Raw genomic sequence first — 10990 nt, 5'->3', positions numbered from 1 at the left:
TGGTTGATGTTAGTCGATGGTGGCTGATGTTAGTTGATGGTGGTTGATGTTAGTTGATAGTGGTTGATGTTACTTGATGGTGGTTGATGTTAGTTGATGGTGGTTGATGTTATTTGATGGTAGTTGATGTTAGTTGATAGTGGGTGATGTTAGTTGGTGGTGGTTGATGTTAGTTGATGGTGGTTGATGTTAGTTGATGGTGGTTGATGATGATGGTTGTTGTTAGTTGATGGTGGTTGATGTTAGTTGATGGTGGTTGATGATGATGGTTGTTGTTAGTTGATGGTGGTTGATGTTAGTTGATGGTGGCTGATGTTAGTTGATGGTGGTTGATGTTAGTTGATGGTGGTTGATGTTAGTTGATGGTGGTTGATGTTAGTTGATGGTGGTTGATGTTAGTTGATGGTGGTTGATGTTAGTTGATGGTGGCTGATATTAGTTGATGGTGGTTGATGCTAGTTGATGGTTCCTGTTAAACTGCCACTGTTTTTTTCCTACTCCTGCTCCTGCTTCTGGTGACAAAAAATCTATTTATCTAACACAAATCTTAATACCGTTGCTTCCTGTTTGTCCCCGTGTCTGTTTCTCCATCAACAGAAATATAAAGATCTCAGGAAACATAAAAGATTGTAACAAACTTAAAGATAGTATTTTTTTCCCCTTAAAACCTTAAAAATATTACATTTTTCCTCTTATAAATACAGACATTACCTTTTTTCTCAATAAAAACAGATATCTTTTTCCCTTATAAACCCGGATATTATTTTTTCCCTTATAAACCCGGATATTATTTTTTCCCTTATAAACCCGGATATTATTTTTCCCTTATAAACCCGGATATTATTTTTTCCCTTATAAACCCGGATATTATTTTTTCCCTTATAAACCCAGATAATATTTTTTTCCCTTATAAACTCAGATATTACTTTTTCCCTAATAAACCCCAGATATTATTTTTCCCCTTATAAGCCAGATATTATTTTTATCCTTATCAACCCAAATATTATTTTTTTTCTCTGTGAACCAAGAAATTATCTTTTTCAAAAAATACTCCTCTGAAACCCGATATGAAAATTTAATGACCGCACACAAGGTGAAGTTCCATTAATAATAATAAAAGTATTCCTCAGAGGAGAATGAGCTCTGGTTCCCGGACCTGAGGGAAATTTTGGCAGGCGTAACCTTGTATGAAGACCTCTGATATACGCGCGTGTGAAGACCTCTGATATACGCGCGTGTGAAGACCTCTGATATACGCGCGTGTGACGACCTCTGATATACGCGCGTGTGACGACCTCTGATATACGCGCGTGTGACGACCTCTGATATACGCGCGTGTGACGACCTCTGATATACGCGCGTGTGAAGACCTCTGATATACGCGCGTGTGAAGACCTCTGATATACGCGCGTGTGAAGACCTCTGATATACGCGCGTGTGAAGACCTCTGATATACGCGCGTGTGAAGACCTCTGATATACGCGCGTGTGAAGACCTCTGATATACGCGCGTGTGAAGACCTCTGATATACGCGCGTGTGAAGACCTCTGATATACGCGCGTGTGAAGACCTCTGATATACGCGCGTGTGAAGACCTCTGATATACGCGCGTGTGAAGACCTCTGATATACGCGCGTGTGAAGACCTCTGATATACGCGCGTGTGAAGACCTCTGATATACGCGCGTGTGAAGACCTCTGATATACGCGCGTGTGAAGACCTCTGATATACGCGCGTGTGAAGACCTCTGATATACGCGCGTGTGAAGACCTCTGATATACGCGCGTGTGAAGACCTCTGATATACGCGCGTGTGAAGACCTCTGATATACGCGCGTGTGAAGACCTCTGATATACGCGCGTGTGACGACCTCTGATATACGCGCGTGTGAAGACCTCTGATATACGCGCGTGTGACGACCTCTGATATACGCGCGTGTGAAGACCTCTGATATACGCGCGTGTGACGACCTCTCATATACCCGCCTTTACCTTTGCCTTTGATATACCTTTGAAGAATTTCCAGAGTATATCTACTCTCTGAGCCCGGCCATGGGCCAGGCTCGTCTGGTGCTCGCCTGGTCAACCAGGCATTTGCTGCTGGAGGCCCTCTGCCCCACATAGCCATCACAGCCTGGTTGATCTGGCACCTGGTGAAGATACTTGTCCAGTTTCCTCTTGAAGACTTCTACACTTGTTCCAGCAGTGTTTCTGATATCTTCTGGTAAGATGTTGAATAGTCTGGGACCCCGGATGTTGATACAATGTTCCCTTATTGTCCCCACCGCACCCCTGCTCCTCACGGGGTTTATTTTACAGTTTCTCCCATATCTCTCACTCCAGTATGTTGTTATGGCAGTGTGCAGATTTGGGACCAGGCCCTAGAGTACTTTCCAGGTATATATTATCATGTACCTCTCTCTCCTCCGCTCCAATGAGTACATGTTCAAGACTTGCAGGCGTTCTCAGTAGTTTAGGTGCTTTACTGGCTCAATGTGAGCCGTAAACGATCTCTGTATTTGTTCCAGCTTCGACATTTCTCCTGCTTTGAACGGGGCCGTCAGCACTGAGCAATATTCTAAGTGAGGGAGCACTAGCGATTTGAAGAGTGTCACCATCGGCATTATTTCCCTTGTTTTGAAAGTTCTCAATACCCACCCCGTCATCTTCCTGGCTGTCGTGATTTTTGTCTTGTTATGGTCTTGAAAAGAAACGTCCGCTGACATAATTATCCCCAGGTCTTTTACGTGTTCCTTACGTTCTATTTGGTGACCCTCTTGAGTTTTGTATGTAGTGTTCCTTTTGAGTTCGTCATTCTTTCCATACCTAAGCTGCTGGAACATATCACCACTGAACGTCACGTTGTTCTCCACTGCCCTCTGGAAAACCCTGTTTATGTCTTCCTGTAATTTTTCAGTGTCCTCTACCGTAGTGACATTCATGCTTACTTTAGTGTCATCTTCAAATGATGATACAAAAGTGTGCCGGGTAGTTTTTGTCTATGTCTGCTATGAGGATGAGGAACAGCAGAGGTGCCAGGACAGTGCCTTGGGGCACTGAGCTTTTGACCTCGCTGATGCTGGATCTTGCTCTGTTCACTACTTCTTTTTGTGTTCAGTGTGTTAGGAAACCGAAAATCCATCTGCCTACCTTCCCCGTAATGCCCATGGCCTTCATTTTGTGCGCTATCACTCCATGATCGCATTTGTCAAACGCCTATGAGGACCTCTCATATACGCGCGTATGAAGACCTCTCATATACCCGCGTATGAAGTTGACATGCGTTTAAAATCCTCGGTGATTGGTATTTACAAATAACTAGAAGCGCACTGGGGGATGGAGTAGATACGACGCATTTGCTGATAGATATTGTGGTGTTATTGATAGATAATCTAGTGTTGGTGATATATATTCCGGTGTTGGTGATAGATATTCCAGTGTTGGTGATAGATATTCTGGTGTTGGTGATAGACACACACACACACACACACACACACACACACACACACACACACACACACACACACACACACACACACACACACACACACACACACACACATACACACACACATACACAGTCACTCCACGCACACTGATGTTTACAAATGGCTCTAAGATGGGAAGTTTTCTCTGGTAGTGGAGGCAGTGAGATGATACTCGTTGCCAGTGGGGAGTTCTGACCACTGGCAAGAGAGAGAGAGAGAGAGAGAGAGAGAGAGAGAAATGGCATATCCAGTGAAAATCATGAAAAGTGTTATTTTTCAAGTATATCTTAAGACTAGTATAATATTTCACAAGCAAATAATTAATGCCATAATTTTCCAATGGAAACTTCTTACAAATATTTAATCAATATTCTTAACATCGAACTGAAGATCGAAAAATGAACTTATCTGAGAACTTGCGAAACGTTAAATACTCCCAGGCGATAGGATTTTCAAAACGTTTTTCCGTACCAAGATTCCTTCCCTTCTACATACCTCCTTTATACATCTACATATCTACATACCTCTTATATATATAAGAGGTATGTAGATATACATAAGGTATGTTCTACATACCTTATACATATGTAGAGATGTATAAGGTATATTCTACATACCTTATACATATGTAGAGATGTATAAGGTATATTCTACATACCTTATACATATGTAGAGATGTATAAGGTATATTCTACATACCTTATACATATCTCCTAAATTTCTACATATCACCCACATATCTCTTTATATTGTACAACTCATTGACACGACACACTGACTGAGGTATCTGGCAGACAGATTCCTCTTAACTTCCAGCAGTGTGTAAACAAGAGAGCCACAATAACCTCTTAACTGAGGTATTTTTTGGTCGAACTCTGCCACATTTAATGTAATCTCAATAAATGCTTTCGTTATTTACGTCAGGGATTGGAAAATAACCGTTTCAAACTCAGTGACATTGCAAATTTGCAGGCAAACTTTTTTTTTTAACGTAAATCATTAGCAATTTAACCTGACATGACGTCTGAGGACACAGTCTGCCAGAGGGAATAGTTTTACATGTGTGTGTGTGTGTGTGTGTGTGTGTGTGTGTGTGTGTGTGTGTGTGTGTGTGTGTGTGTGTGTGTCTGTGTGTGTGTGTGTGTGTGTGATGTGTGATGTTGGATGGAAATTTAGCATCAACAGTAGGACCTTCTAAAATCCGTAGATATAATCCAAGATCAGCATATTACAACATCCAAAAATAGCATTTTAATGGAAGATGAAGATCTGTCTCGGTACTCCGAGACAGACGGTAACTCAAGTCTCTCATAAACCCAACACTGAGAGACGCAAACACAGACAGACACAAATATAGACGGACACAAACACAGAGACAAACAGACCAACAGCCAGCCGAGAAACCCCTTCCCTGCCACCTTCCCTCCCACCTTCCCTCCCACCTTTCCATCAAATACCATCGTTTTTTTGCCTAACCCTACAATATATAATTCCATCAAATCAAACGTCTTCAATGTGGAAGGCGCATGTACTTCCATCAAATATATGCAGATGTAATATTCTAAATGTAGCTTCTCCTTTACACATGTTCAGGCCGAGACCTTACGTTCTTGGAGCGTCGGAGGGTTAGGGAGGGGGAGGAAGAGCCACCCGGGGGTTAGGGAGGGGGAAGAAGAGCCACCCGGGGGTTAGGGAGGGGGAATAAGAGCCATCCGGCTGCCAGCATTCCTCCATAGGATACTCGGACGATTTTATTTATGGTCTCGGGTTATTTTTTGCAGATTCAGCGAATGTTCATGTCATTTCCTCTCCTCTGAATGGTAGCGCATCTGCGTTACGATTAGCGGAAGGAGGACTGAGCCTGCATCCGTTCCCGGGGTGTGGCCTGTCCACTACGGTGTAAAAATATATATTTTGGATACCATAAAGTCGTTCTAATATTATTATTATTATTATTATTATTATTATTATTATTATTATTATTATTATTATTATTATTATTATTTGGTTGGTGTGTTGTTACATATTCCTGTTAGTTTCAATATTGTATCACATGTCTAAGTTACCTGCTTTCTCTGACTCTCTTTTTCACACTCTCTCACTCTCTTTTTCACACTCTCTCACTCTCTCTCTCTCTCTCCTACCTCTACACACCTCAACACACCACCTACATTACACAACATACACACCAGAACACTGTAAGCAACAGCATACATGCACACATAGAGATATACATAGTCACACACATACAGATCGTAAGTATGCCCAAATATATGGATATTATGCTGGCGTTCTGGTATACGCCTGAATATATATGCAAATGTGGAGGAACGGCCGGACTCTGTGCCGTTCACCATTGGCGGATATTACGTTCTGAAATGCGTTGAAAAAAGTTGATTTTGTACGATATTACGATTAATTGGTGGTTTACACGAGAAGGGAAACGTGAAACGGTGTGAAACAGGGGGTAAACAGGGCGAAGCAGGAGGTAAGCCGAGTGAAAGGGGGTGAAACAGAAGGTAAACAGTGAAAGAGGCTGAAACAGCAGGTAAGCAGAGTGAAACAGCAGGGAAACGGGATAAATAGGGTGAAACAGAAGGAAGCAGGAGGTAAACAGAATAATACAGGGTGAAACATCGGGGAAACAGGGGATAAATAGGGTGAAACAGAGTGAAACAGGGGTAGACAGTGAAATAGGTGAAACAGCGGTGAAAAGTGGATAAACAGGGTGAAACAGAGAATAAACAGGGTGAAACAGAGAATAAACAGGGTGAAACGGAGTAAAAGCAAATCGAAAGTGTTAAACGGAGTAAACAAAGTGAAACTGTGTGAAACAACGGTGAAAACTAGATATACAGAGTGAAACATGGTGAAACTGGGGATTAACAGAGTGAAACAGGTTGAAAGATCAGCAGAGTAGAAATGTGGAAGACACATTTCGCGCAGTTTATCACGTCGCCTTTCGAACGAACTAAGGCTTTATCCATGCTTTATCGAAACGAAACTTTGTGATGTAACTATCCTTGAGCGAAACTTTGTATGTAACTATCCTTGAGCGAAACTTTGTGATGAAACTATCTTTGAGCGAAACTTTGTGATGTAACTATCCTTGAGCGAAACTTTGTGATGAAACTATCTTTGAGCGAAACTTTGTGATGTAACTATCCTTGAGCGAAACTTTGCGATGAAATTATCCTTGAACGAAACTTTGTGATGAAACTATCCTTGAGCGAAATTTTGTGACGAAACTATCATTGAGCGAAATTTTGTGACGAAACTATCATTGAGCGAAACTTTGTGATGAAACTATCCTTGAACGAAACTTTTGTGATGAAACTATCCTTGAGCGAAACTTTGCGATTAAACTATCATTGAGCGAAGCTCAAATGAAACTCTCCTGGAGGAAACTGTCTTTGGGCGAAACTCTTCTTGAGCGAAACATCGCTGTAATTCGATGTTTCGCTCATTTTTGTCATGTTCTGGGTAAGACACATGTGCTACATTTAGGTATCTATTTCGAAATGTTTTTGCCTACTGTGTGGGCGAAACGTGTGAGTAAAACTGGTATGACCAATACACAACCACAACTGTGATTGCAACCACACTTGTATTCACTACGGCTACAACCACAACTACAATCACCCCAACCAACAACCACAACTGAAATCACCACAGACACTATAACCACAACTACACTCGCATCCAGAAACACAGCCACAGCAGCGATCACCACAACCACAGCTGCAACCACACCTTCAGTCACCACAGCTGCAACCACAATCATAATTTGAAACAACTACAACCACAGCTGAAACCACAACTACAACCACAGCTGCACCCTTAACTACAGCGACAACTACAACTACAACCACAACTACAATCACAACTTCAACCACTACAACCACAGCTTCAACTACAACCACAACTACAATCACAGCTGCAGCCACAACTACAACCACAGCTACAATCACAACTACAACCACAACTACAACCACAACTGCAGTCACAGCTGCAGCCACAACTACAACCACAGCTACAACTGCAACTACAACTACAACCACAGCTGCAACTATCAGCTACAACCACAACTATAACCATAACCACAAGAACCCCAAAAAACACAGCAACAACAACTAGCTGGGCGGCCTTGCGGGCAGTTTGTGAAGCGAGAACACGCCCCTGGTTTTAGAAAAGCATGCATTTTAAAGTAGACTGGACCAGCTCCTGAACTGAACCGAACACCCTAGAGACACTCTGACTTTGCCCAGAGCATACGTGATCCCCCCTTCAATACTATCTACCACCACCACCACTACTTCACCACCACTACTAACACCACACCTGACACCATACCTGACACTGCTTCTAAACTCCAGCTCTGCTGGAAGGAAACCAATGATGATATCTTCATCTCTCTACTGACGTCTACCAGCTCAGACTGACGTATCCTCGTGTCATCTTCATCTCTCTACTGACGTCTACCAGCTCAGACTGACGTATCCTCGTGTCATCTTCATCTCTCTACTGACGTCTACCAGCTCAGACTGACGTATCCTCGTGTCATCTTCATCTCTCTACTGACGTCTACCAGCTCAGACTGACATATCCTTGTGTCTTGTAGGTGTCGTTTTGTGATAGACTATGTCAGGGCAACATAGCCAGCAGGAGTCCTGACTACATCATTCTGGCCTCGCCTCGTTGTCCTACTCCCTCATTCCTCCTGTTGCTACTCTTGCAACATTGCATAGCTCCTGATGAAGTACAGAGACACGTGAAAGCACTTGAGCTGAATGAAGATTTCCAACCCCATCTTTCATATATATATATATATATATATATATATATATATATATATATATATATATATATATATATATATATATATGTGTGTGTGTAATCTGATTTTTAATATTTTTTGTTATTGTTGGAATATTTCAGAGTTAAATTAATATCCCTTGGTAATATTAATTATTTTTTTAAATTACTTTTTATTGTATATATAATAAAAAAATTTTTTTTATTCTACCGAATTTTTAATATCGTGAAATAAAAATCAGAGAATACTGCGGTAAATATTACTTATATTGTAATATTTGTACATGCATAGTATCACCGTGTATATACAATGTATCTGTGTATGTATATACACTGTATCTGTGTATGCATATACACTGTGATAGGGATCAAAGTATTTTTGGCTGGTGGTGTATAGGCAATATTCAGCCTTAAAAGCCCTTGTGTTGTCGATAGACTTTAAACCCAGTCAACCAACCACCCCTCAACCAATGGGAAGTTATATGTGACTGCTCTGAATGGTGGTAGTGTTAGTAGCGGCTGTGTTTGTAGCAGTAGTTGGGATGGCGGTTTGGTAGTGGTTGAGAAGGTTGTTGTGATGAGGTGGTGGTAGTTGTTGTTGTGGTGGTGATTGTTGTTGTTGTGGCGGTGGAAGTTGTTGCTTTGATGGTAGTAGTTGTTGTGGTGGTGGTGGAAGTTGTTGCTGTGATGGTAGTAGTTGTTGTTGTGGTGGTGGTGGTGGTAGTTGTTGTTGTGGTGGTGGCTGTGATATTTGTTGTTGTTGTGGTGGTGGTAGTTGTTGTTGTGGTGGTGGTAGTTGTTGTTGTGGTGGTGGTAGTTGTTGTTGTGGTGGTGGTGGTGATATTTGTTGTTGTTGTGGTGGTGGTGGTGATGTTGTGGTGGTGGTGGTGATATTTGTTGTTGTTGTGGTGGTGGTGGTGATGTTGTGGTGGTGGTAGTTGTTGTTGTGGTGGTGGTGGTGATATTGTTGTGGTGGTGGTAGTTGTTGTTGTGGTGGTGGTGGTGATATTTGTTGTTGTGGTGGTAGTTGTTGTTGTGGTGGTGGTGGTGATATTGTTGTGGTGGTGGTAGTTGTTGTTGTGGTGGTGGTGATGTTGTTGTTGTGGTGGTGGTAGTTGTTGTTGTGGTGGTGGTGGTGATATTTGTTGTGGTGGTGGTAGTTGTTGTTGTGGTGGTGGTGGTGATGTTGTTGTGGTGGTGGTAGTTGTTGTTGTGGTGGTGGTGGTGATGTTGTTGTTGTGGTGGTGGTAGTTGTTGTTGTGGTGGTGGTGGTGGTGATGTTGTTGTTGTGGTGGTGGTAGTTGTTATTGTGGTGGTGGTGGTGATGTTGTTGTTGTGATGGTGGTGATGTTGTTGTTGTGATGGTGGTGATGTTGTTGTTGTGGTGGTGGTGATGTTGTTGTTGTGATGGTGGTGATGTTGTTGTTGTGGTGGTGGTGATGTTGTTGTTGTGATGGTGGTGATGTTGTTGTTGTGGTGGTGGTGATGTTGTTGTTGTGGTGGTGGTGATGTTGTTGTTGTGGTGGTGGTGATGTTATTGTTGTGGTGGTGGTAGTTGTTGTTGTGGTGGTGGTGGAAGTTGTTGCTGTGATGGTAGTAGTTGTTGTTGTGGTGGTGGTGGTGATATTTGTTGTTGTGGTGGTGGTAGTTGTTGTTGTGGTGGTGATATTTGTTGTTGTGGTGGTGGTGGTAGTTGTTGTTGTGGTGGTGGCTGTGATATTTGTTGTTGTGGTGGTGATATTTGTTGTTGTGGTGGTGGTGGTAGTTGTTGTTGTGATGGTGGTAGTTGTTGTTGTGGTGGCGGCTGTGATGGTGGTAGTTGTTGTGGTGGCGGTGATATTTGTTGTTGTTGTGGTTATAGTTGTTGTGGCGGTGGTGGTGGTAGCTGTTGTTGTGGCTGTGATGGTGGTAGTTGTTGTTGTGGTTGTGGCTGTGATGGTGGTAGTTGTTGTTGCGGTGGTGGTGATTGTTGTTGTTGTGGTTATAGTTGTGGCGGTGGTGGTGGTAGCTGTTGTTTTTGTTGTTGTGGTGGTAGTTGTTGTTGTGGTAGTAGTGTTTGCTGCTACTGATGTTGCTTCTGTTGTCTGCTGTGTCTGCTGGTTCATACCTCTGTTGTTGCTGGTATTACTTCTGTTGTTGCTGATATTACTCCTGTTGCTGCTACTGGTGCTGCTGCTGTTGTTTGTGTCTGCTGGTGCTGCTGTTGATGCTACTGTTGTTACAGCTGCTGCTACTGTCGTTGCTGTTGTTGCTATGTCGTCCGCGACTTTTGCTGCTGTTGCTGCTGTTGCTGCTGCTGTTGCTGCTGTTACTTCTGCTGTTACTGTTTCTGTTCCTGCTATTGCTGTTACTGTAGTTGCTCCAACTGCTGCTACTGTTGCTGCTACTGCTGTCATTATTGTTACAAAAACATGGAGAGAAAGAGAGAGAGAGAGAGAGAGAGGAAACGCGTTCTTGAGAATCCGGATTAACAATCCACTTGATATTTACTGTGCCCCCAGAAACATCAACAACACTCTCTTTGGAATCTAGATAAAAGGCTTTTCCGTGTGGCCTTTTTTAAAGCTCTCTTCTTGCATACACGAATGCAGAACATACATATAAATGGCCATTTCAGACCCACAGGGCATTTTCATACAAATTGCTGGCTATCATACATAATAGCAGCATTCGTATGACCATACGTGT

Source organism: Cherax quadricarinatus, chromosome 44, assembly GCF_038502225.1.
Source record: "Cherax quadricarinatus isolate ZL_2023a chromosome 44, ASM3850222v1, whole genome shotgun sequence".
NCBI lineage: Eukaryota > Metazoa > Arthropoda > Malacostraca > Decapoda > Parastacidae > Cherax > Cherax quadricarinatus.
The sequence above is the reverse complement of the archived record's forward strand: the minus strand, read 5'-3'. Positions refer to the sequence as shown.